This window comes from Marmota monax, unplaced genomic scaffold, assembly GCF_021218885.2.
Source record: "Marmota monax isolate L192 unplaced genomic scaffold, Marmota_monax_Labrador192_F-V1.1 WCK01_AAM20220418_F8-fsc00003, whole genome shotgun sequence".
NCBI lineage: Eukaryota > Metazoa > Chordata > Mammalia > Rodentia > Sciuridae > Marmota > Marmota monax.
Window position 1 is genome coordinate 32,262,619 of NW_026694084.1, and position 13,294 is coordinate 32,275,912.

The 13,294-nt window shown below is 53.8% G+C and overlaps 1 long non-coding RNA gene across 8 annotated transcripts in view; it reads left to right on the forward strand.

Moving 5' to 3' along the window:
* Positions 1 to 13,294, forward strand: part of LOC124106811 (uncharacterized) — a 386,111-nt gene that overhangs the window by 29,210 nt on the left and 343,607 nt on the right. The window contains exon 1 of one of the 8 annotated variants that reach the window (XR_006856179.2): positions 5,410 to 5,629. The exons of the other annotated variants lie outside the window; for them this stretch is intronic. This is a non-coding gene — a long non-coding RNA (uncharacterized LOC124106811). Of the gene's footprint in view, positions 1 to 5,409; positions 5,630 to 13,294 lie in introns of those variants that run through there. 8 annotated transcript variants of the gene reach the window in all.

Here is a 13,294-nt window from a genome sequence, read left to right on the forward strand (position 1 = left end):
GGCTGGAGCTGGGGAGGATGGGCCTCCTGTCAGGGCAGAAGTGTGGAAGGAGCTGGCCCTGCCGCAGGGAGGGTGCCCCCAAAGTCCTACTTTTGAACTCTTCCTCATCGGCCCTATGACTTCCTGGTGTCTCCCGTGGACTGCACTCGTCCAGCAGCCAGTTCTGGGGCCTGCAGGCTTCTGCTCTCTGGGCACTGAGTGGGCAGTGGGCTGAAGGTGGGGCACGGGGTAGCTGGAGGGTAACCCAGAGTTAGGAGGGGAGTGAGCCGGGGAGGGAAGGCTGGGAGGGGAGGCCACACCACACAGGGCCTTCTGCTTTATTGAGAGGGAGTGTGCAGCCAGTGGAAGGCTAGAACAGGCCTGTTTAAATAGGGCTCTGCCATCAGGAGAACCTGCCTCCATGGTGGGTGTGGGCAGGTCCCCTTCTGTCCCTTCCTCCAGGCCCCAGAGCCTGACTTGGGGAGGAAAAGGCCCTTTCCAGCCCCTCCCCGAGCCTCCATGAGCTGTCTGCCTGAAAGACAGGAAGGGAAAGGAGCATCTGCCTCCAAAGAGGATATTCTAGAAGACTTGAGAACCATGTTTGATTAGAGCATTTAACTCTTTACCCCAGGCTGTCCCCAGAGACTGGCCAGTCCCATTAGGATCTCTGAAAGCTGTGATATTGTGTGGGATGCTGGGAGACAGGCTCAGGGGGGCCAAGGGTGTGGTCTAGTCATGCTGGCTATCTTGGTGGACTCTGCCACTGTCGTGGCTGTGCTTCTGCAGAACAGGATGCCCAGATGCTCTCGTCTGGTTGGGTTCTCTGGGAGGTGGTACCCAACTGGCTTTGCCCATGCAGGATGCTGGTCCAGCCCAGCCAGGGAATGAAAGGTGGGTGGTGGGGTGTGTGCTCAGGGCAAGCTGTGGCCGAGTCTCTTGGTGAACTGGTCCCCGTGGTGTGCCCAGGAGAGGCCCACATGCCCACCGTTTGTTAGGCAGGGGTGGGCTCAAATGTTGTACAGTCCCAGCAGGTTCTGCTGCTGGGTCCCAGGTGACCAAGTCACCCAGAAACCTCTGGCAGGCGGAAGTCCTTTGTCACCATTTTTTTTTTTTTAAAACCCCTGAGCTTGCTCTGGGATGGATGATTTGGGACACAGGGGTTGATATCTTTGAACCTCAGTCTCTATACTTGTCACATGAAGACAATGTACAGAAAGTCATGGATTTATGATCTTTAAAATTTTAAGATCTTCAGAATTTAAGATGGTGCAAAACCCATACACACTCAGTGGAAACCATCTCTGAGTTGTGAGCCGTTTCCTGGGCCAGTGATAAGCAACACAGTCCTCTGGTTTGGGCTGGGCAGCAGCAGTGAGCCACCCATCCATCAGGAGCTGACCTCTGGTGGTCCATAGGCGGGGGGTTGGATGTACTTTGACTTTTTTCAGTTTGTGAGGGTTACTGGATGGAAGCCCATTGTTAATGGAGATGGATCTGTACATCAAAGGGCCCTTGGGAGCAAGGGGAGAGGTTCTGGGCCCGGGCCTGACACAGTCCTGCTCAGTAAATTCTCCTCCAGCTCAGGACTGGATCTTCATGTACCTCTCATGGTGGGAAGGAAGGGGCGGCAGGTGCTACTGTCCTCATCCCATAGGAGGGCAGATTAGACCTGGAGACGCTAAGGAAACACTGAGACTGAGGTGGGTCCCCTGGTGGAGTCCAGGTCTTGGCTCAGGCCTTCTGATCCCAGAGGTGTACACCTGTATTTCTAATTTCAAAGGCACATGAGTGCATTTTAAGTTGTTACTATTTTTAAATTGTTCTATCACTTATTTATATTTGTTATTTATTCATTTTTGATTTATCTTTTGCCAAGTTTTTGTTATCTACCTATTTAGTTAAGGTGTGTGGCCCTTTAAACTATTATGAAAGCGGTGTATTATCAATTCCTGTTATTTTATGCTTTCCCCGATTACTTTGTGTGTGTGTGTGTGTGTGTGAGTGAGTGTGTGTGTGTGTGTGTGGTGCTGGGGATTGAACCCAAGGCCCGTGCAAGGCAAGCACTCTACCAGCTGAGCGGTATCCCCAGCGCCCCAGATCACCTTTTTATTGATTTTGAATTTCTAAGACAAAACTAAAGATCTGTTTTGCTCTTTGATGGGAGCCTAGTCTGCAGAAGGGACAGGCAGGACCCTACCTACCACCCAGGGTCGGCATAGGGTGAAATCAGGTATGCCCCAGCAGAGACGTGCCATGGGCCCGGTCTTCATAAACCAGGCAACTCTCACGAGGACCTCACTGTTTTCTATGAGGTCCTTGCTGTTCTGGGCAGATATGGTATGAGGTGCTGAGGTGGAATTTGGGACAGATTCCCTAAGAGAAGCCCCCGTCTTTTCAGACAGTGGCTGCCAGACCTGTGCCCTGGGAAGCTGCTGCCCACCTCCCTAGCAGGGGCTCTGGGTATTCTTCACGGTTCCTTGGGGACCCTGCTGACCTCTGAAATATGGACATCTAGGGTTACGAAAGGACCCCACTGGCATTGCTTAGCTGTGAATGGGAGAGCTACCCAGTGAAGGCAGGCCCCGTGTCCTCTCATGATGGTGTGGCGGAGGACTTGTGGAGGCGGGCAGAGCTGGGGCTCTGGGTTTGAGCACCTGTGCTTGTGGTTGTGCGTCCACTCACCTGGCTTGCTTCCCTCCTCCGCCTTGCCCAGGGGCCTCCGGTGCCTCCACAGCCCGCACGACCCTCTTGCAACCTTCTGATCCTCAGTGATACCTCTGGCACCACCTCCTCCAGGAAGGCCTCCCGACTTCCAGCTTCTCTGAACGGGGCCTTTCTCATGGCCTTGCATCTGGTTGTATGTCTTATCCACGGACTTAACTTCTTGGGGATGAACCTGGGTGTTCTGTGCTTGTCGTGGGCTGGGACAGTACCTGGAACCCAGCAGGTGCTTCTGCTGGGGTCACCTGAGTAATAAGACCCAGAGCTCTTCTGGAAACTGGCAGGAGCATAATTAATGCATCACGTCAGCTATGCAGATGAATGGTCGGGTGTTTGGGGGAGGAGTCTCAGTAGACTTGATATGTGTAGAGTGGGGTGTTCTGCCTGCCCCCCGCCACAAGGCCTCTGAGGATTTGTGTGTGAAAGGTTTTCAAAGTGGACGTCTCTCTGGCACCGCGGTTTTCTCTCTGAGCAGAACTCCTAGGAGTGGTCCCTCCTGTTTGTCTCAGTGTCCCCTTCCCATCCAGCCTGCATTTTGGAAAGCCTGGTCCCCAGCGGGGCTGCGAGGCTCCAGTCACTCTTGGGACACAGGGGTGGTCCTTTATCAGCCTTTCCAGGTGCACATTTCCCATCCACCCTGGGTGGCACAGGGAGCTCTTCAGAGCACTGAGGCTTACAAGCTGTGAACAAGAGGTCATGAGAGCAAACACAGCAACTGGTCTCACAGTCAGTGGCTCCAGAGAAAGGACACAGAAGGGCATTTCCTCTCTGCTTGCACCATGGACCCGGATCCTTGGCTGGGCTTCAAGGCTGTGGCGGGCAACTATGCTGCCCTTGGTCTTCCCTCTGCTGTGTGGGGCTCCTTCCCTCTCTGGTCCTCTCTAAGTAACAGACAACACTCCCGGAGGCTCTGGTTGTGTCTAAAACCTTCTTTCAACACTGCAGCACAGCTGGGCTTTCCTTTCCCTTTCTCTTACCCTTGCATCCCTACTGTGTGCTCCCTCAGGCTCCCCTTTCACGCGGGCTTTCTCCTGGATGGTCAGCTGTGTGAGGACTGGAGTCTGAGTCATGTGTGCCCAGGTAGCAACATGCAAAAGCACTTGTGTGTGTGCGTAGAGGGAGGGATGCCCAAGAAACCAGTGCAAGTGGCGACTCGTGCACATGGGTGAGGGACAGCAGGAGGGGGGGAGACAGTGGGCATAGGAGGGGCGAGGAGCCTGGAGAGGAAGGCCACAGAGGTGAAAGGCCGGTTCTCATCCCATCATTCCAAGGGTGCATACTGTCGGCACACCACGAACACATCCCAGTTAAGTATCCCCATGAAATACTTGAGCAGTGAGGAGGTGAGGAGGCAAAGTGATTCCCCTGGTTCCAGCCTGCTTGGGTTTGAATCCTGCTGTGTGATCTGGAGGGTGATATTGATCTCTCTGGGCCTCAGCTCTCTCATCTGTAAAACAGGGAATCTTGACCTACTTCATAAGGTTGAAGTTTTAAATGAGTTCCCATATGTCAAGTGAATAGTGCAATTTTGGGCCTACGCTGTCAGGATTAAGGGGGTAAAGCCCTGTGTATCTGCTATGGCTCATCACTGAGTCGACGCTGGGCCAGGTTCTGGCCCCTTGTAGCCATGTCTTCTGATGACTTGGCTGACCCAACGTGGAGCCGGTTCTCAGTGAGCTGTGACCTGGGGCGGCTCTGGCTGGCGTGCTGACTGTGGGGGAAGCCAGCAGGGTCTTCACTCAGATCAGGAGAAGTCCGCCCAGTGAGGTTCTTGAGCATCCCCTGAGGGCCAGAGGTCAGTGGCCAGAGCCCTGACGTCTGCTGTGGACGGAGTGTGGGACTTGTGGGACCTGGGCTCCAGGTGAGGAGGCAAGGTGTGACTCCTCAAAGAACTCACAGCAGCACTGGAGAGGAAAGCCCTGCCCAGTGGGAGGCCCTCAGGGCTTCCGGAAGGCTGCCTGGGGGAGGTGGACTGGGGGGGGGCCAGCGGGGCTCTGGGCTCTGCTGGTAGGAGGGCAGAGAGTTCCAAGGGGATTAGCTTGACACCGAGTGCAGGGACGGGGTGTGACTGACCTCTAAGCTGGTGGGGGTCACCGAAAGCTCAGTGATGACAATCCAATAACGAGGACACGATTTTGAGAAAAAAAGGAGAAAGAAGTTTTATTGCTTTACTAGCTAAGGAGGAAAACACAGAGGACTCCTCTCCCAGAGGCGGTGATTCCGGCCATCAGGGGAACAGGGGGTTTTAAAGGGGGGAATCAAAGGCTGCCCTCCCTGTGTTCTGTGTCCAGAGTTGTGATCCACTTGTTAATTTGGGAGATGGTCACTTCTGAGATCTTCTGGTGCCATCCCCAAATCTGAATGACCCCCGTTCCTGTGGTGGGCGTGTGCTCAGGGACGGAGGACTCAGCCGAGGATGGGGAAGAAAGGTGATCCTACAGAGAGAGATTAGGAAGGGGAGGGGGCAGGGAAAGAAGAGAAAGAAGCGTCTGTTTTTAAAGTAAGCCGCGGTGGCCGAGCAGCAAGGGCCATGGTCAAAGCATAAAGTGGACCTCTGTTGGGGGCGGGGGTTGGGAAGAGCAGCAGGATGCTATTTAGGTCTGTGAACGTCACACAGAGCACTTTACGCCACAGTCCCCATTGTCCCCCGGGGCTGTGCCTGGCCCTGCCCTTGGCCGTCCTGCACTTTTCTTCCTGGGTTCTCTCTCTCCTCCTCCCCAGAAGCCAGTGCGCAGCAGCCTGGCAGGGCGGCCCGCTGGTATCCAGGCCGTTTCCTGCCCCCAGGGGCCACCCACCCTGTCCGGGCCACCCACCCTGTCCGATCCTGCCGCTGCCTTCCTAGCCCTCCACCCTCGCAGGCATGACCTCACCCACAGCCGGGAAGCCGGGCTCGGTTTCCCGCCTGCTGTTTACCCTGGCGCAGCAACAGGTCCGTCACTTGGCACAACTGGAATGCCAGGCGCGTGAGTCGCCCTCAGTGGGCACAGGCGGGCGGGCGGGGGCCATTCCTCCTGACTGAGTCTCCTGGCATGGGACCCCCTGCTTCTGGAGGCAGGCAGGCGCTTGGCACAGGGGTGCTGAGTCATCTCCCCGGAGTCCAGCTGGCCTCTGAGTCACCGTGCAACCCTGGCCTCAACAGTGAGCCCTTTGTGGGACCCTGGTGGGCTTTCTTGCTTCTAGAAGCATTTAAAGGGGATACACTGGCATTTGAACCTCTTTGCTGCCGGCCACCCTCGAGGTGTCTTGCTCCCTGATCCCTCTCCAGGTCTGTGCCTGGGCTCCAGGAATTCACCCCCATCTATCTTTTTTATTCAAAGAATAAAAAAGTTCAGTTCAGGGAGGAAGCCAGGGTGGTGACCGAGCCTGCCAGAGGCAGGAGCGAACTGGGCAAGATCTCTGCTGCCACAGGAGCTGCCTGCAAATCTCTTTCCTATTTTGTGAGCATCTTGAGAACCCTGTTCCCAGAGGAGCAGGTGCAAGAATAACATCTGTATGTGGCATCCTGCAACCCCCCTGAGCACGCACTGATGCATTCATTCCTTCCTGACCCAAAGACTTCACACCATCTTCTACCCAATTCACTGAAGAAACTGAGGATCTAGTAGGAGAAGATACTGACTCAGAGTCACAGAGCTGGACAGCAGCTTTCTGGAATTTGACGATGACTCCTCTGACTCAGTTTACTATTTTAACCCTCCCCCCATTCAAGTTTGTCTTTCCCCCCTCCCTCTTTTTTTTGAGTGGCTGCTGAGATCTTCCCTGAGGACAGCAGCTGTCCTACAGGAAGATGGCTATTAAGGGAAGACAAAAGTGTCATTAAGAGACTGCTGGCACTGTGGATTGAGCTGCATGCTGAGCCCTGAGGCCTTCTGGGGTGAGGGACCTCAGTGCAGGGTTGCAGAGAGAGCTGCTGGGGGCCTTGGCAGTGAGGACCCGGAGGCTTTGTCTTGGGTGGGGGTTGGGTAGGTGGAATTAAGGCCATTCTTTGTCCCTGAGGGGGAAGCTGTGTTGGATTTGTTTCTGCTGTCCTTGGTGGTCTCACCTATCGAGAGAGGAGCTTGGGCTAGATCAGTGTTTCTAAAGCACAGCCCCTTCCTTTCCTCCCTTCCTGGGAGGGGCATCTGCTTAAGGCTTAGAGCTGGTACCTGCCTCTGTAATGACCTCTCCAGGCCAGCTTTCCTGGTCAAGCCCGGAGAAGCTGTGAAGCCTTAGGGCTCTTCAGTGTGTGTGGAGGGGAGAGGAGACAAGAGGCCGGGCTACTGCTCAGAGCTGAATGGACGGGAGGACAGGGATTTGTTGGACCTGTCTGTGTTCAAAGAAAACAGTTGGCCTTTGAATTAACCTCTAACCTGAAGCTGGTCACTAAGTAGGTGCTAACTAAGGTCACTAAGTAGGCCTCAGGTTACCTTCTGTGGAGGTTGCACCTGTGAGATGGAGAGAGGTCATAGAAATGGACACTTTTCGAGGTTGGGCATTTTGAATATTAGCGAAAATTTGACCGATGTGGGAATAGTTTGATTTTGATGGATGCTTTCGAGTCTGGATGCTTTCAAGTCTGTTTTTTGGTAAAGGAATGATGGTGGTACCAGGGTTTCTGGGACTGTGGTTGGCATATGGAAGGTGGCCAATACAATAGTTTTGAATGAAGTCTAATGTAGAGCAAGGCTATGTCCTTGAGCTTTACCTGGTTCCTTTCTCTAGTGACTTCACCCAAAAATTCTTTTTTGGGGGGATACCGGGGATTGAATTCAGGAATACTTAACCACTGAGCCACATCCCCAGCCCTATTTCATATTTTACTTAGAGACAGGGACCCCCTGAGTTGCTCAGCACCTTGCCATTGCTGAGACTGGCTTTAAACTTGCGATGCTCTTGTCTCAGCCTCCCGAGCCACTGGGATGACAGGCGTGTGCTACCGCATCCAGCCTGAAAATTCATTTTTAATGGCACTTTTAAGTGAGAGAAAAACTTGAGCTTGTTGGTAGCTGACTGCCTCATTTGGGGCCATTTCCGAGGAGGGCTTGGCTGCTCCAGCCTGACTGTACCCTGTGTCACTGGAACACAGCGAACCAGGAGCCATGCGCTTCTCACCTTGTTAGGCAGGAGAAGAAAAAACAGGAGCAACCCACTTGGTGCCCACCCGCTGCCAGGCACGATGGTACCCAGTCTGGATTAAGGAGCAGTATGTCACGAGCACCTTGCTTGGGGTCACCCAGTGGCCCAGGCAGAAGGTGTCTTTTGAGTTTGCTGTCTCTCTTCTCCGTTGGACTGCAGTATAGGAGAGGCTGTGAGGTTGGGATAGAAATATCCATTGCCAGTCCCCAGACTCTTGGTGCAGATCCGAGTCCCCACTGAGATCTTGGCTGCCCTGGTTCTGTTGAAGTCCGTGTGGGCCCTCTCCGAATGAGCCAATCGTTATGAAGAGTCAGAGCTGGGCTTTTGAGTCCCCTGGAGTTGCCTCTTGGGCCTGCTGATGAGTTTAACCTTCCCTGGCCTCAGTTTTCTTGCCTGTAAAATGCAGACAACACCTTGTAGGTCAAAGTTGGTGAGATTCTCATGCACGCAGTCTGGTACCCTGGAAGCCCTCGGCAATCATTTGTTCCTTTGTCTCTACAAGTAGAGAGGCTGAGGGAGATCGCTTTCTCTGTCCTCCTTAAATGTGTCATCTGGCCCTCCATAAGCTTGTATTATCTGGGTGTGGTACGCCCCAGGAGTAATGCCGCTGTACAAGCTGATTGGTGACATAAACCCCTGGGAACACCTCCGCTCACACTGGGAACACACCTGGCTCGGAGCTGCCCTTGGTGCCCAGAACTGGGGATGCTCCAGGGCTGCAGGGAAGGGCAGGCGAATCTGGGCGGGGCCACCTCCTGGAACCGCAAGGTTGCTCTGGGTAGGGACTTGGCCCTGGGCAGCCTCAGCAAGACAGGAGCTGGTTTGGCGCCGGATGCCAGGCTGCAGGACTGCCTTCCAGCTGTGGGCGCCGGGGCGCGGTATGGGAACGGAACGGGCGACTCTCCTGCCCACCGCCACCAGAGCAAAAATCTCCCTGAAGGAACCTTCAGAACCAGGGAGAGGGCTGTGAACTCCAGACCAGCACCTTTAGGGAGTTAGGAGCTGGCGAGCACTGCCACCTCGGGGGACCCACAGGCCGTCACACAAAGAGCTGGACAGCACACATGATGAGCTCTCTGTCCTGTCCAGCTGACCGCTTTGCCGGACGGCCATTTCCCTCCTCCTGTGTGACCTTCTCACCGGCAGGGAAGCTTCTTGCAGGGTGTCCTTCACCTTGAAACACACACCAGTGCCCTTGGATGCCCCACAGGCGGGATGTGACATCTTGGGATGTCACTGTGGATGTGCCACCCAGCCTTCCTTCTCTTCCCTCAGCTGCTGTCGTGTTGCTTGGGAAGCTCTTCCTTCTTCCCAGTGATTTCCCTTTAAGATCTGATGGTCACCATCCTACCGCTGTCCTGGGGCACTCTGCTGGAGATGTGGTGCCGGGAGCCAGCCTGGTCCCCTCTGACAGCTCCTTTTCTGGTATGAAGCCAGGCATAAAATCGAGTCACTTTAGCGCAGTCTGGTAGGTGCTGGAATCGACATACCGACGGGCACACAGGCGTGGAGGGCAGCAAGGGGTCAGCTTGGGGGGCCTGGGGACAGTTTCCCAGGGAAATTGCCTGAACTGAGTCTAGAGGCTGAATTGGTTTCTTGGAGCCAGAGCAAGGAGACAGAGGCTCCCAAGAGGATCTTGGGATGTATTCATAAAGCAGAGAGGCTGGCTGGTGGGCCTGGCGGGAGGCCCCACCTGCAGATGCTGGTTAAATCATCGTCACCTTGTCAACTCCGTGGCCCATACTTAGTGTGGTCTTCTTTGGCTGTCCTTCCCAGGAGTGCTTCCTTTGAACCTGTGCCCTTGTCCAGGGTCCTAGTCCGATGGGGTCAGCAGTCAGGGCTCAGGACCGTGTAGAGGGTCACCCCTTGGTTGGGAGTTCTGGCTGTTTCCCTTCAGCCTTAGGCCCATCGATGTTCAGGTCACTCACAAAATTAAGGGGGACCTTAACAGGGAGATGATTTTGTTTCATTTTTTGGCAGAAACAGAAAACACAGGCAAGTGGAGATTCAGCCGTGCACAGCCCCGTGCTGGTGGTAGCAGCCGAGTGCCTTGCTCTCTTGCTTCCCGAGGCTTTTGAGTTGATTTTTTTAACTTAATGTTCTATGGTGACCTTCTCCTGGTGTCACTGGAAGCTTAAAAACTTGTTTTGAGTGTCTTTACCATATTCTGTTGTGTACCCGCCCAGGAAAGTGCTGCAGTTCTGGTTTTCGCTCCTCTGTGAAATGGGGTAAGAACCTCTCCTGGGGGGCTGCTGTGAGGGGAGGGCAGGGAGGCCCTGCCTGGAGCCTCCCTAGGATGGCCAGTGCAGGTGCAGGGTGATGGCCAGCTTCTGCCGGTCACTGTTGTCATCATCCTTGCAGTGGCAGGATCCTTTTCTTGGCAGAGTGCCCCCCCCCCCCCAACAGGAACTTGATGGTCTGCTTCATTCAGTCAGATTTATTTTGAGGCTATTTCACCAGTAGCCACTTTAGACAGTGCGGGGGGGGGGGGGGCTGGGAGCCACCTCCTGAAGTTGGAGATTCTAATTAATGCAAAATTCTTAAGGCAGGAAGGGACCCAGTCCTTGGCCGACCCAGCACAAGAGACACCGCAGGCAAACAGCCACAGCTAACAAATGAAGAAGCACAACCCAACCAGTATCTGGTTATAAACTTAGGGTGACTTTTCTGCCACTCAGGGTGTGGCTGGCCAGCCCTTCCTGTTTATCACCTGTTTGTGTTTTGTAAACCTGGTCATTTCCTATGGAGCTGTTAACAACTTTTCCCCCCTCATTGATTTGTAAGATCCTGATTAACTTTGGAATTTTGCGGATGTTGGGGAGAGGGCAGCCCAGGAGTCCTCTTTGTTAGGCATGCTGTTGCAGGATTGAGGCTCCAGTTCCATGGGGGACATTTTTTTTTTTTTTTTACAATTCTGGATCTGTGGGAGCAAAACCATGTTTTGCAAGTGAATGCCAGGACCTGCCCATCCTCCTGGGAAGCTGTCACTTTTAAATGTTTCTCCAGTGAGTCGCATTTGCACAGTTGCTCTCTTCCTCATAAACACACACACACACACACACACACACACACACACACACACACACACACGCATAATCCCGCAAACTTCCAGTCGGTGTAAATATCACCTGACTAGTCAGGCAGTCACATCCCTAAATTAGCTTTGGAGGAGCCCACTTCTTCAGTATTCTGACTTGGAGAAGTGATTTGAGAGCAGATCACACTGTGTTTATAGTGTGGAATGGATCAACATCCAGCAATGCTTAGCAGCTGAAACCCAGAGTGGTGCTGTGTCCTGCCTGTGGTCACTCAGATTGAATGTGGCGGATCCCACACTTGACCTGATGTCTGGGCCTGGGCTCTGGTGGTGGGGGAGGGGAAGGTGTGGGGCAGGTACCTAGGTACCCTTAGCACCTGGGTTAGGGCTTTGCTTTAGCGTCTAGGTGAGTAGACACCGGCCGCCTTGCTGGGTGGCAGGGCCTTGCTCCTGTGGCCTTGGCCATTGGTCATTTTGGGTTAATGAGAATGAGGTGATATCCAGGGGGAGGTTGGGACTGTCTTCCAGGTGGGGGCCCAGTGACTGCTGCTGCATTCTCTGATGGGGCATACCTAGGCAGCATGGCTTCCCTGGGCCTGCCTTTGCCAAGCCAAGGGACGACACCAGTACAAAGCTCTGGTTCACCAGCTCCAGGTCCTGCCCTGCTGGCAGGAGGAGCACAGGTATCTGGTGGCTGGAGAGAAAGTCCACAGTGCTGGTCGGGTAACATCAGTGTGGGTTGGAATGCTTGGTTCCTGGGTGGGCGAGGGCAGAGGAGGCCTCCTGGTGGATGGGAGAGGCCTGCTGGCTAGAATCCACGTGCCACCAATCCCCTGCTGTGTGAGTTTGGACATGCTACTCACTTCTGGAAGCCTTAGATTCTTTTTTTTTTTTTTTTTTTAATTTTCAACATTTATTTTTTAGTTGTAGTTGGACATAATACCTTTATTTTATTTATTTATATGTGGTGCTAAGGAACCCAGAGCCTCGCACGTGCTAGGCGAGCATTTTACAGCTTTACAGCTGAGCCACAACCCCAGCACGCCCCCCACCGAGCCTTAACGTCTTTTTTTTTTATTGGTTGTTCAAAACATTACAAAGCTCATGACATATCATCTTTCATACATTTGATTCAAGTGAGTTATGAACTCCCATTTTTACCCCAAATACAAATTGCAGAATCACATCAGTTACACAGTCACAATTTTTACATAATGCCATATTAGTGACTGTTGTATTCTGCTGCTTTTCCTATCCCCTACTATCCCCCCTCCCCTCCCCTCTCATCTTGACTGTCAAATGGAACTCATGAAGCCTGCTCTCTGAGTTTGTGGGCAGAGTCCTGTGACTGACTGCTTCTTCCTGGCCTGGCAAGGTGTGTGTGTGGGGGGGGATATTGGTTTCTTTCACAGCTGACCCAGGGCTGGATGCAGCAGAAGATTTCTAATATTGGGAAGTCCTCAGTGGAGGCAGTAAGATCTGAGATGCAGATCCTCCTGTCCACCAGAGCACCAGATATGGGTCCCAGAGGCACCCCTGGGCTGGGAGGGACCCCCCAGAGACTTAGTACACAAGCCCAGAACCACACTGAGTTCTTGGTCCATGTGGGGCAGTGGAGCCTGCTGACTTGAAGACCAGATTTGTGTCCATTCTATAGGGATTGGTGGCCTAGGCTTCATCCTGAAGTGGGCATCTGGTCACTCTACCCCAGTTTGGGTGAGAATCCTTAGGATGAGGAGGGAGTTAGAACCATCTGGAGTGACTGGATCAGGGTGAGTACCAGTCCAGCAGGGTAGGTTCCAGTCTGGGGGCTGTGCAGATATTAAACAGCAGTTCACAGACATTGGACTATATGTGGGTGTCATTGGCAGAATATTCATTGGCAGGCCCTCCTCCTGGGCCTGGCAAGGTGCTAGTGAATGCAGCCTTCCTGGAGGAGCCCCTGAAGGTCGCTCCTGCACACCCCTGTGTGGGTACAGATGACACTGGCCACTCAGGCTACACAGGCGCTACGCTCTGTGCTGCTGACTGCACCATCCCGGCGCCCTGGGCCATTTTAAAATAGGAGGCACATAGTGACTGTGCAAATATAATGTGCATATGTGTGACGTTAAACATCTCTTTCAACCCAAGCCAGTCAGCTCACCCGTTTTCATCCCCTGGCCCTGAGTGTGTGGGCTGCTCACCTGATGGTGACTGAGGATCAACACCCTTCTTGATCCTGCTCACAGCTGCCTGCAGCCTTCCTCAGTCTTGTTCACCTACAGTGCTAGGACTGACTGGCCTGGTCGCTGCCTGGGCTTGTTTTTGTCCTTGGCCAAGGTCAAGTTGTGCAGAAGGAGGAAGGGGAGGGACGCCTGGCCTAGGAAGCAGCCAGAGAGGGTCCTGGCTTCAGTAGCCCTCGGGTAGCCAGCCTGCCGACCTTTTTTTTTTTTTTGTGCA